At 41.4% G+C, this 10,776-nt stretch overlaps 1 protein-coding gene across 2 annotated transcripts in view; it reads right to left on the minus strand.

The window, feature by feature from the left end:
* Positions 1–5,736: 5,736 nt before the first annotated feature.
* The window catches only part of LOC103372296 (transcription factor Sox-1a), a 14,214-nt gene continuing 9,174 nt past the window's right edge, over positions 5,737–10,776 (minus strand). For both annotated transcript variants that reach the window (XR_520981.1, XM_008301899.1), the window contains exon 3: positions 5,737–6,763. The gene's annotated coding sequence lies outside the window, so the exon portion shown is untranslated. The remainder of the gene's footprint in view (positions 6,764–10,776) is intronic.

Here is a 10,776-nt window from a genome sequence, read left to right on the forward strand (position 1 = left end):
TTTTTTTTTTCATCTCACCAGCAGATGAGTGAATTTATGTTTTTTGGAAATAAAATATGGCCCTCACCTCCCTCCCTGCCTGCCTCCAGATGGTCCCTGTGGAGAGAGGGTGATTATCTGGCCCATCTGAGCCAGGGAACCTGAGAGTGTTGATGTTGGGTGGGCAGTGTGGTGCCACGCCAAGCCTCCTGTCCCCAGGAGCCTGAATACGATCCCCTTTACCTGCCCCCTGTCTCTGGTCCTCTCCCTCCCTCCTCCACCTCATCACCGGCTAGACTTACTGCAACCCCCCCCCCTCTCCTCCACCTCCACCTCCTCCTCCCCCTCCTCCCCCCTGTCTCCGCCCTGGGATAGACTTTCTTCCACCTGACAAGGCTTGGCCTGGATTACTGGAATACCTGGACAGGTAAGTCTGCAGAGGAAGGTGTCAAGTGCATGTATGTGTTTGCAGTAGAAGAAGGAGAGGAAAAAGAGAAATAATTTGTAAAGCTTCACAACCGATCAGCTGCAAAATAGCAAACAGGCACAAGTTGGTTGCTGGCAGGGCGCTCTGTTCCAAAGTCCTCTTTAGTAATCCCATGAATAAATAACCAGGGGTCACCGGCTCCGTTAATAAAGTCTTCCTCGTTTTGATTTTCAATCTTCTGCTCCCTCCTTTCTCTCCCCCTTCTTCTCTCCATCTTTCTTGTCCCGCCTGCTAATTAGGCCAGGTCTTCGGTTTCCCTGCCATGTGTGATATGAGTTTATCAGAGCTGCCTGTCAGGCTGCAGGGGTCAGAGAACGGTGTTGTTGGACCAGACTGCAGCCTGAGCCCCGACACAAACTCAGCCATAAGAGAGAAGCGGTCTATAGCTAACAGATCAGAACTAAAAGAGATCCTATCTGCAGGAGTTTTGTGTTCAAGCCCAGAGATACCGCAAAAAGGCCTCAGCAGAAGACAAAAACTCATTATGGGATGACTAAACGATATTACTGCTGCTGCTTGTATGTAACATTTTATTATTACCACAAATTAATACCACTAGACCTTCTCTTAAATTTAAAACTAAACTAAGTGAAGCTAAAGGTCATCTCACGGTTGCTTTATGGGACACTAAATAATAAAAGTTTCACAGGATTTCAAAGAAAAGCGTTCTGCTGACATTTTTGGAATTTAAGGACTTTCCTGTAAAAGACAGAGGCTCCCTGTGAACCCACAAGTTTCTTTCTAATTTCTTCTTCGGTATTTAAATCTTGCCTGTGACATTCAACACACAGCAAATAAAATTGATATTACCTTTTTTTTGTATTTTGTACAAGATTTCAGCAGCACTTCAGTTTCACAGTTTTTCTTTTAATTAACAGGTGCAAATCTACAGTCTCAGAAACATTTATATGAATAGACACTTGAAAGGTTGACCTCTTTCAGAGGAACTCAAAATACAGGTTTTCTTAACTAATTTTCTTTCATTTTTTTAAGTGTGACGCAAATACTTCAGCATCTATAGTCACAATGTAAGATTAATGAATATAAATAAAACTAATCTTTGTAATTACTGACACCATTAGACACTCTAAGGACAGAGCAGGCTAAATTTTTTATATTTTAGTAGGCTACTGCTGCTGTTAAACTAAAAAGGTATGGTAAAAGGTAAAAAAGGTATGTAAGAAAGATACATTCTTAAAAGAAATTAAAAAATTATTACTGATGCATAAGGTTTTTTCAACTCCAGTATTTTACATACAGGAGCCTTTAAAGGAAATTTTAAAAAATCACAATTAAATTCACATAAAGTCAGTATTCGTAGGTTCTAACTGTGTACAAAGTCTTAAACGACCTGTTTGAAATGCATGGGTTCCTCCAAACATCACACTGACTGTAACTGCAGTCAGTTATCCATAAAGTTACATTTTCTGCGTTTACGTGCCTTCACATGCAAGAAACAGTTTTGCTTCTTTTTTTTTCAAATGGAACAAGACATGATATTGCTGCTGACAAAAATGTTCGTATATGAGAACAAATAATATTCAATTCAATCTAAATTACAATTTCAGTTTCTGAAATATGAGCATGATAACGTTCATTTGTTCTGTCGGTTTAAAATTTTGTTGAATTGTGTGATGTTTCACAATATTCATTTTCTGTCGATGTTTGCCACTCCTTCAGCAGATTACTGAGATGCACTGCGGAGCATTCAAAAGAGGGCAGTGTAACCACACATGCAGGGTTTGCTTGGTGCTTTCCCCTATTTCTGTATCTCCTGCATAAACAATGTCACAATTTCCACACACCATATGCATTTAGTTTCAAATTTGCATTTTTGCAAATCAATCCTTTCAAACTTGTTTTTTCTAAGTTATTATTATTTTTGTTTCAAATTAATATTCTATTTGTTAGGGGCAAAATGTCTGGTGTTGGTGTTGGGGGGGAGGGGGGAGAATATGAAGTATGACTAATATAATTCCAACAGACATTTCAACAGTCTGAGTGAAAAATCCAGTGGTCAAGCTGTGAGGAAAAAGCTGCACCTGGTAATTGCTGCAACACCCACTGACCCCTGTGCAATGTGGATCAGCATACCCCTTCACTACATGTAAGAAAATTGCTTCATAGTTAGTGCATTATTGTTTCAGTGATGGCAGAGAGGTTGCGTCGCCTGGCCCTGGGTGGCATCATTAACACAGGCTGGAGTAACACGTTTAAATCAGATGGCATTGTCACAGGTGTAGCTACTGCTGTTCATGCATGTGATTAATGTCCCCTTTTTTGATTAATTTCCTACGTTGGCTGAGAAGCCCTCGCATTTGTGATTAATGAACCTGCAGCCTAATATAATATAATAGTGGTCTGGTACTTATTTTTTATGTGCGCGTGTTTGTGCGTGTGTGTGTGTGTGTGTGTGTGTTCTCACTGGTACCAGTGTGCAGCATGCTTCAAATCCCAGTTCAGTCAATGGTCACAGCTAAAGGTCAGACGGGAGGAAATCACACACAACACATGGACTCCCTAACAGCAGAGTTTTTCTCACCGTGCGGTTGCGATAGAGGCAGTATATTGAGCTGCTACAGTAAATCTCGAAAACAAAGACGGCAGAGAGAAACTGGCACAGACCTAGAATGTAAAGTTAGTGGGAGGCTGATACATAAATCCACATACAATGACGCAGCTCTGGTCTCATGGGTCTAAGCTTCTATCTCTGCCCGAGGGCTGGGAAGGGTGTGACCAAGACGCTGCAAACCAGAGACTCATGCTCTTCATCTTTTCACAGCAGAGGGGGGGAAAAAGAAGAAGAAGAAAAAAAAACATACAGCTTGGTTATCCTCACTGTTGACCTTTTGATGTCTAAGTCAATATTCTCTCTCTTTTTTTTTTTTTCTCGTCCCTCTCAGGCTTCTTCCCCACATCCCCGGTGGTGACAGAGACAGAGGACACAGGGGTCTGTAATTAGCTGGTTGACCCCGGGGTTGGGTTGTGTGACCCCGGCAGCCGTGAAGCGCAGATCCAGGCCTGATCAGATGAGTAGTTCTGAGGGATCAGTGGTTGAAAGACAGCCGCCTCTGCACCTCAGCCAACCCAGTCACATTAGCCAGCGCGGGCCGAGACGGGGGCACAGTTACAGGAGCCCAGCTGCCGAGCCCAAACAGAGTCACAAACACCTGTCTGGGTAGAGTACAAACATATAGACACATGCTTTTCAACATCCACGGACACCGATGCGACTGCAAAAACACACTACCTGCCACCACTCAAGGAAAAGAAAGAGGAGGGGGGAGTGGGGGAGAGCGGGGCTGAGGGGTAACCTGACCCAGGTAGGGGAAGGATAGGTGGAGGGAGGTGGATGGGAGGCGAGGGAGGAGCAGTCCTGGCCCTTGGTCAAGTGCCTTGTATTCCACAAACAGGCCGCATCCAGTTACACTTTACCTGAGAAGCTGAGCCTGAGGAGAGGATTCAAAGAAAAGCAATGTGGACCTCCCTCCCTTTGGTGCACCTTCTTTGGCTAATGGAGATTTCACTCTTACAAAACGCATTCTGATTTCTTCTCTGAGCATGTATCCAGGGATTTAGTGAAACTTAAGGTCAATTCGTGTCTAAGTGTCCCCCCTGTTTTTTTTTCTCTCCAAGCTTTAAGAATGAATAAAAGCATCGCACTGAGGTACCTACGAGCTGGCCGATAATTGGTAAACGTGGCTCAGCTGTCTTTGCTGCCTCCACGGCTCACTACACTAATTAAAAGCAGCGAGATGGGAGAAAGGGAGAGAGTGTCATCAAGGACACGCTGGGAGACGTTCACCTGAGACAGCACAGTCACCGATGCTCCGGGCACATCAGTATGACCTGAACGCCGCACCGTTTGAAGTTGTGACAGAGAGAAAGAGAGACAAAAGCGTCTGGATCTGAAACTGTTGCCCTTGGGGGGAATAAAGAGATGGGAAGAAATAGAGAGGAGAGAACACAGGGTGAGGAGATGGAGACAGGGTTAAACACAAATTTGGTAGCAGTAGAGAGAAAACAGGAGACAGAGAGGGAGCGTCCTCCCAGATGCCTTTATTAAAGTTAAGGCCTCCTCTTTAGGATACTTATTATTTAGTCTCACTTTCTGTTACTCATCTTTCATTCCTTTCTACCTCTCTACCTCTCTCAAGTCATCATGTTTACACAAGCTGTTACTGCCATTTCCCTGTTGTCTAACCCTCTGCTGTTTTTCCTCCTTCTTTCCCCTTCTTTCTTTGTCTTTTTCCTGCTGGTTGGAAATCTGCAAGGCTTGCTCATCGGCGCCAGCCTCTGTTAATCCCCTCCCAAAGCACCTTAGCAACGCTAGGAATTTAGAGATGCTAAAAAAAAACACACGACGACAACGACAACAACTGTTCTTAACACTGGGCTCATATTGGCAAGAGTGGCCACATCTTGAGATGTGTGTGTATGTGTGTATGTGTTGTGTGTGTGTGTGTGTGTTTTCCATAAGTAGTTCAGAACAATCTGGAAGGGTGTGATAACCAAGGATCTCTCAAGAGTGTGTGTGTCTCTGTGTGTGTGTCTGTGTGTGTGTGTGCATATACAGTACGTGCGTGCACAGAGTGGGAGTGTATGTTTATGTGATATAGTTCCTATATAACTCCAGCAACCTGGTAATCACTGCATGTAGTCACCTGAGATGCTCATTATCTAGTCTCTGTACATGTTCTGTCTTTGTCTGAGCACCGAGTCTGCACCTCAGCACACTCCGCGCGCCGCTGGACGAGTCTCACAAGTGTTTGTCTTTGTGCGGTAAGCTGCACACACCTGAGCGAGTCAATGATAGACCGAGAGGCTTAAGTGAGCGGGAAAAAAATAAATTATGACAGATAGCAGTGGAACAATTTGTGTTACTATGGGTCCAACTTTGATGTTAGCCAAATGCCTTGATGAAGAAGAAGAAGAAAAAAAAAATCAATAAAGCAAGGTTGCAACACTCATCGCAATTACCAAGTCAGTTATTTTTCATTTATTGGCTTTGTGATGTTCACACATCAACACAGATCACCCCCTCCGCCTCTCGCTTTTTCTACCCAAAATCAATTACTTAGGGGCAATGGTAGAATAATTGAGGGCGCATTTAGGCCTTGAAATGAATACATAGTTTAAATGTTCAAACTTTTCTGCAACTTCTCGCTTTGAAGTATGAATTTACCTCTCAAATTGAATGTGAGAAAAAAATGACTGGAAGCACAATATTTTGTTCTCAGGCAGCAATAAGATGCAAGAGTTTATTTAATATGTGTTCGCTCTTATTTTATTTTTTTTTTAAATTCTCCAGCAAACACTATGTAAGTCAACAGAAAAACAAACCGTAAAATGTAAGTGTTGAGTGCATAACAAAGACCTGTCTTACAAGATGACATTTAATCCATCAAAAAAAAAAACATAGTTCCTTTTTTTCTTTTTTTTTTTTTGAAAGAAGTGAAAATAGAAATTTACATGACATGTACACTCATGCACAGGAAATATGTTAATTAGAAAGCTAACAGCATATCCAAACAATAAATGTTTATTCTCTGACAGTCTGCCAGAGGTTTGTGTTCAAATGAAAATGACCTGTTTCACACTTTTTCCACGCTGCACTGAGGGCCGTGGCCGAACAGGGACGGATGCTAAAGCTTCAACTGAATCTCTGGACCTACCGCCAGATCTTTACACGTTTCCTACCGGGCTGGTCAAACAGCACATTAAATACACTCAAAGCTGGAGAAATATTCATTACAGGCATTTTGACGGATTTCACAAATCTGAAAATGCAGCGGGTTATTGGAAAACATGCCAACTGAGGGACTAAGAGTATTAAGACAGTGAAGCTGGCTCCATTGAAAGGGACTGGGGAAGGAGAGCTGTTGCAGGCACTGCAGATTTTTTTTTGTGTGTGTTTGTGTGTTTATTTTTTTGCCAAAATTGATAAAATATAGGGTGGGGTTATTTATTTATCTTATTTGTTACGTCCAATCTTCAGGTAAGTCGCTTAAGAGAAAAAAAAATCCACATGCTTTGAAATCAGACACTGAAAAAGGTTTTTTTTTTTTTGTAATTTAGAGGTTAAGATTAGGTAGCATCACAGGGGAAAGAGTTAATGGAGGAAATATTGGAGCACTGACTCTTGCTGACATTTTCCAAAAGGTCTATTTTGCCCACAGCACCCATCTCCTGGTGCTCGATGCAATGATGGCTTGCCAGTAGAGGAGACGAGGTGCTATCTGGTAATCGCAGTCCGCCCACAGTGATCCATGTCCACTGTTGGTAGCCATGACTTTGCTGGAAGACAGAGAAATAGGGAGATGGACAAACAGAGGGTATTGATTTGTAAGGGTATCAAATGTCAATCATTACAGACACAGCGAAGCAACACATACAGAAATCTATAGTTTCATAGATGCGGTTTGGCTCATATAACAAACACACACTGTGACCAAGTTACCAATTCAATGACAAATCAAATTTATCCCACACCTTGATAGCTGACAACAATCTAATGGCTCTGGAAACAACCCAACAAAACAATCGAAAAGGGTGATAATCATTAAGAACAATTTATCTGTACCTCATTGACATTTTTCTGTGACATACGCATCCTTCACTTGTTCCAATCTGACCTATCTAAATGACCCGGTTTGTTGATCACTTGACCCAGCAGGGTTCAAAGGCCAAGCCACTTCAAACAGCTATCAGCGTGCTGCAGGTTGCGGTAGGCCCCGTAAAACTGCTGTTTCTTATCTGAACTCTTTGACCCCTCATTAACCCCTTTTCTGCTGCTCGGAGAATTATCGCCTGCCGCAGACGAGCAGAAATCCTTTACAGCATCTGGTGGGTTCGAACGCGTGCGGGTGAGCGATAGACGAACACTGCAGGTGTGTCGTACACCACATTTTATTGAGGGAATTGTCAAGTCAGTGAGAGTTAGCGAGAGTTGGTGGGCGTAAGAGACTGTCAGTCAGATAGGGTTGTTACGTTTGTAAGAACAAGACGAAGAGTCTGTAGCTTCACTGTGGCACAGCTGTGCTCTGAACAACAGCTTTCTAACATGCAGATGCTGCATTCATGTCACATGAGACGGGATGGAGAGATAGAAAAGGTGCACGCGTTATTAACACGAGTTTTTAAATTATGAAGGCAGGTGTAGAATCACAAAAATGGCCAGGGGTGGATTCAAATATTGTGCATTGAAAACGTAATAGCATGTCCATTAAAATGGTCTTTGGCTGACATGTAGCATCAATGTTTGCTTGATTATGATGTCATTAAGTGGCACTTTGGGTATAATAGAGCTTTCAGAAAAATCTGGGTAATTAAAACTGAGATATTCATTCAGACAGGTATAAGATTTATTGTGATCAACATATTCAGTGCAGCTGAGGCAGATGGGAACGTCATTTTGCTTCAAATTTTCACCTGAGGATGGCCCTGGATGAAAAGGTAACGTGGAAGTCTCCATTCAGTCTCTTTCATGGCAACTATGGCAATAAATGGTAAATGCAGGTGTGTTTTTGAAGCTGATATCATCAGTCAGTTGGCACTTGGGAAACGTCTCCATTACAATTCAGGGTCACCACCCACGAAAGTGGAAAAAAACAGTACGCTGTGACAAACACAGAGAAGTTGAAGATAGGGACAGCAATTTGGAGAAAATATTTAACTGCAATTTTTTCAGACAGATATTGCAACGTGATTTGAGAAACAACTTTTTAAAGCCAATCGTAGTTCAGTATTCGCTGTGTAATAGATTTAAAACATGTGATGGAGCATCACCACATGAGATCCATCAAAGAACACCAGAACCGTGACTGTCACACATGGAAGATGGCTTGAATTCGTCAAACACGTAGCAGTTGAGGCCCTTGATCAGACGTGCTGCATAGTGCATATTCAAAATTAAAGCCTTTGCAAATTGTTCATTACATTGCTTCAAATTGTGATTTAGATGCAAAATATATTAATTGTTCAGCTTTGGTTGAATTTCGTTGCTTTAGCTCCGCCTACCCTCTCTGGCGGCTGATGAAGCTGATGGTACATGTGGCACTAACTGTGCACGGTTTGTAATTTTATGCCGGAATGTTGCCACAGACACCCGATTTGTAATACTGCAATGCAAGGACTCAGTCACTATTGTGTTGCCTCAATTGGCAAAAGATTGAACACATTTATGTAAATGAATATTCTTCACGATGGCCACTTTACGGGATCAACAAATAAATTACACTTCAAAAGGTAAACACAGCATATGCACCATATTCCTTGAAAATCTAACCAGGGCTGGTTGAGACAATAAAAAAACGTATATATCAGTCTTATGGTGGTAAAGTCATTATGATGCATCATCTGAGAACCATGAATGTCAGTACAAAGTATTGTTTCTTACAGAAATAGAAATATTTCACTGGATAAGTGAAACTGTTGACCTGCTGGTGGCACTAAAGGGAAAGCTAGAGGATTGCCACAGTTGAAATCATTACCTGGGGATCATAACTTTCTGTAAAAGATTTCACATCAACTAATTAGTGAGCTATATTAGTTAAATGGTGGACAGACTGACCAACAGACACTGCCTTGAGCCACTGTCGGCCACACAGAAGAGGTTGAATCACTGTTCTGTGGGGACCAGTTGGGCAGGAAAAAGCATTTTTGCTGTTATTTTTTTAGATAAATTAAAATTATTTAACCGGCTGAAATAATTTGATGCTGGCAAAAATGTTTTATTGCGCAAAAGTCTGCCCAAATAAGAAAGAAGTAGGAACTAGAAAGTAAGTAACAAAGAAAAAATAAGTAATAATCGTCTGCAGGAGGTGTCAATACTTCTAAACTCTTCCACCTCAGCTCTCACCCCTGAGCGCCACAGAATGCTGTATTAAAAAGTTCTCGTTACAATCTACATGCTTTAAAGTGTGTTGTAAATTTTTTTTGCCCTCGCTAATTGAAGAAAAAAAAAAAAAAAAGAAACTCTAATAACCGATTCAACTATGACTCAAGGTTACTGCTTATATTAAGTGAGGAACAGGAAGCCACTTACCGCGCTTTCATTAACATTTTATTCTAAATTCCCCCTTTTGCTCTTGAGCACCTCTAATAGTCCGACCCATGCTGCCAAACAACCCTAAGTTTGTTTGTCACCAAGACTCTGTGAAAGAAACTCTTTGTGGAACCACTTGTGCTGAAAGAGGAGGAAAAAAGAAAAAAAAAACGAAACGGTAAATTCTAGGCTAAAGCTTCTTCTTTCAAGTGCACAAACAGGAGGATTGTAGAGGACACTTAAAACTTATCACGTGACCCTTCTTTGTTGTTCTGTTTGGGACATGGGTATCAAAGTGTTTGGCTGATCTGAACAAAGCGCATGGAGATTGTGAGAAAATGGGATTTACTTTTAAAAAGATCCAGCCTCCAGTGATTGTTCTTTTGATTTACAGAACAGACTTGTTTATCTTTACTAGCAAATGACTGATTTGACTCAGGATTGATCATTTTTAGTGTTTGAAGAGACCATTAAAAGTTAAATTTACTCAAATCAGGAGACTTTCTACCGGATCTCGTGTTCACGTGCCTGTTACATGAATGAATGTCAGCCGGACAAGGTGGTCTCAGAGTAATAGATTTTCCAGTACAGGCTCAAATCAGGCACACTGAATATTCATCATTTGGGTTCCTTTTCTTCCAAATTGGAAAAAAAAAGTGGTTTATTATTTTTATTTTATTTTTTTTACATTCTGGCCAGCTGTTGCCTTGAGACTGACCTCCCATAATTGTGCTTATTTTGACTCATGATTAAATTTCATTCCCAAGTGACCATAGTGTGACAGAAAGAAAGGAGCAAAGGAGGAAGTGAGGTGATGTTATTTAAAGCACAAACTTGAAGGAGGGAGGAGGTCAAGGCGAATGGATGGGTCAACAAAACATCTGACTTTGACGCACTTTGATCTTTCAATAACCTCAACTACGTGTTCAATACTCGACCCTGTAATCTCTAAACCCTGACCTTGTTTTATTAAATTTTAGTTCTCTGTGCCTAAACCTAATCAAACAAATGTGTGTGTCATGTTAGGCTGCTATGAGTTGTCTTCAGAGGGGAAGGACAAGAAGCTCTACAGTAGTTCTGCTTGGAGGACATGTCAGTAGATGTGATTTCAAAAGGCTGCTGTATCATTAAACAGCTCTTCAAGGGCAAAAGTCAGTCCCTTTAACCACTTGATCCATTTAATCTGCAGGTAAAAAGTTCTTCTCTGGTCATTGATTAAAACCATAAAAACTTACCTCTGCATTTCACAGTTGCATATTTGAAA

Source organism: Stegastes partitus, unplaced genomic scaffold, assembly GCF_000690725.1.
Source record: "Stegastes partitus isolate 25-593 unplaced genomic scaffold, Stegastes_partitus-1.0.2 Scaffold1728, whole genome shotgun sequence".
In the NCBI taxonomy this organism is placed as follows: Eukaryota; Metazoa; Chordata; class Actinopteri; family Pomacentridae; genus Stegastes; species Stegastes partitus.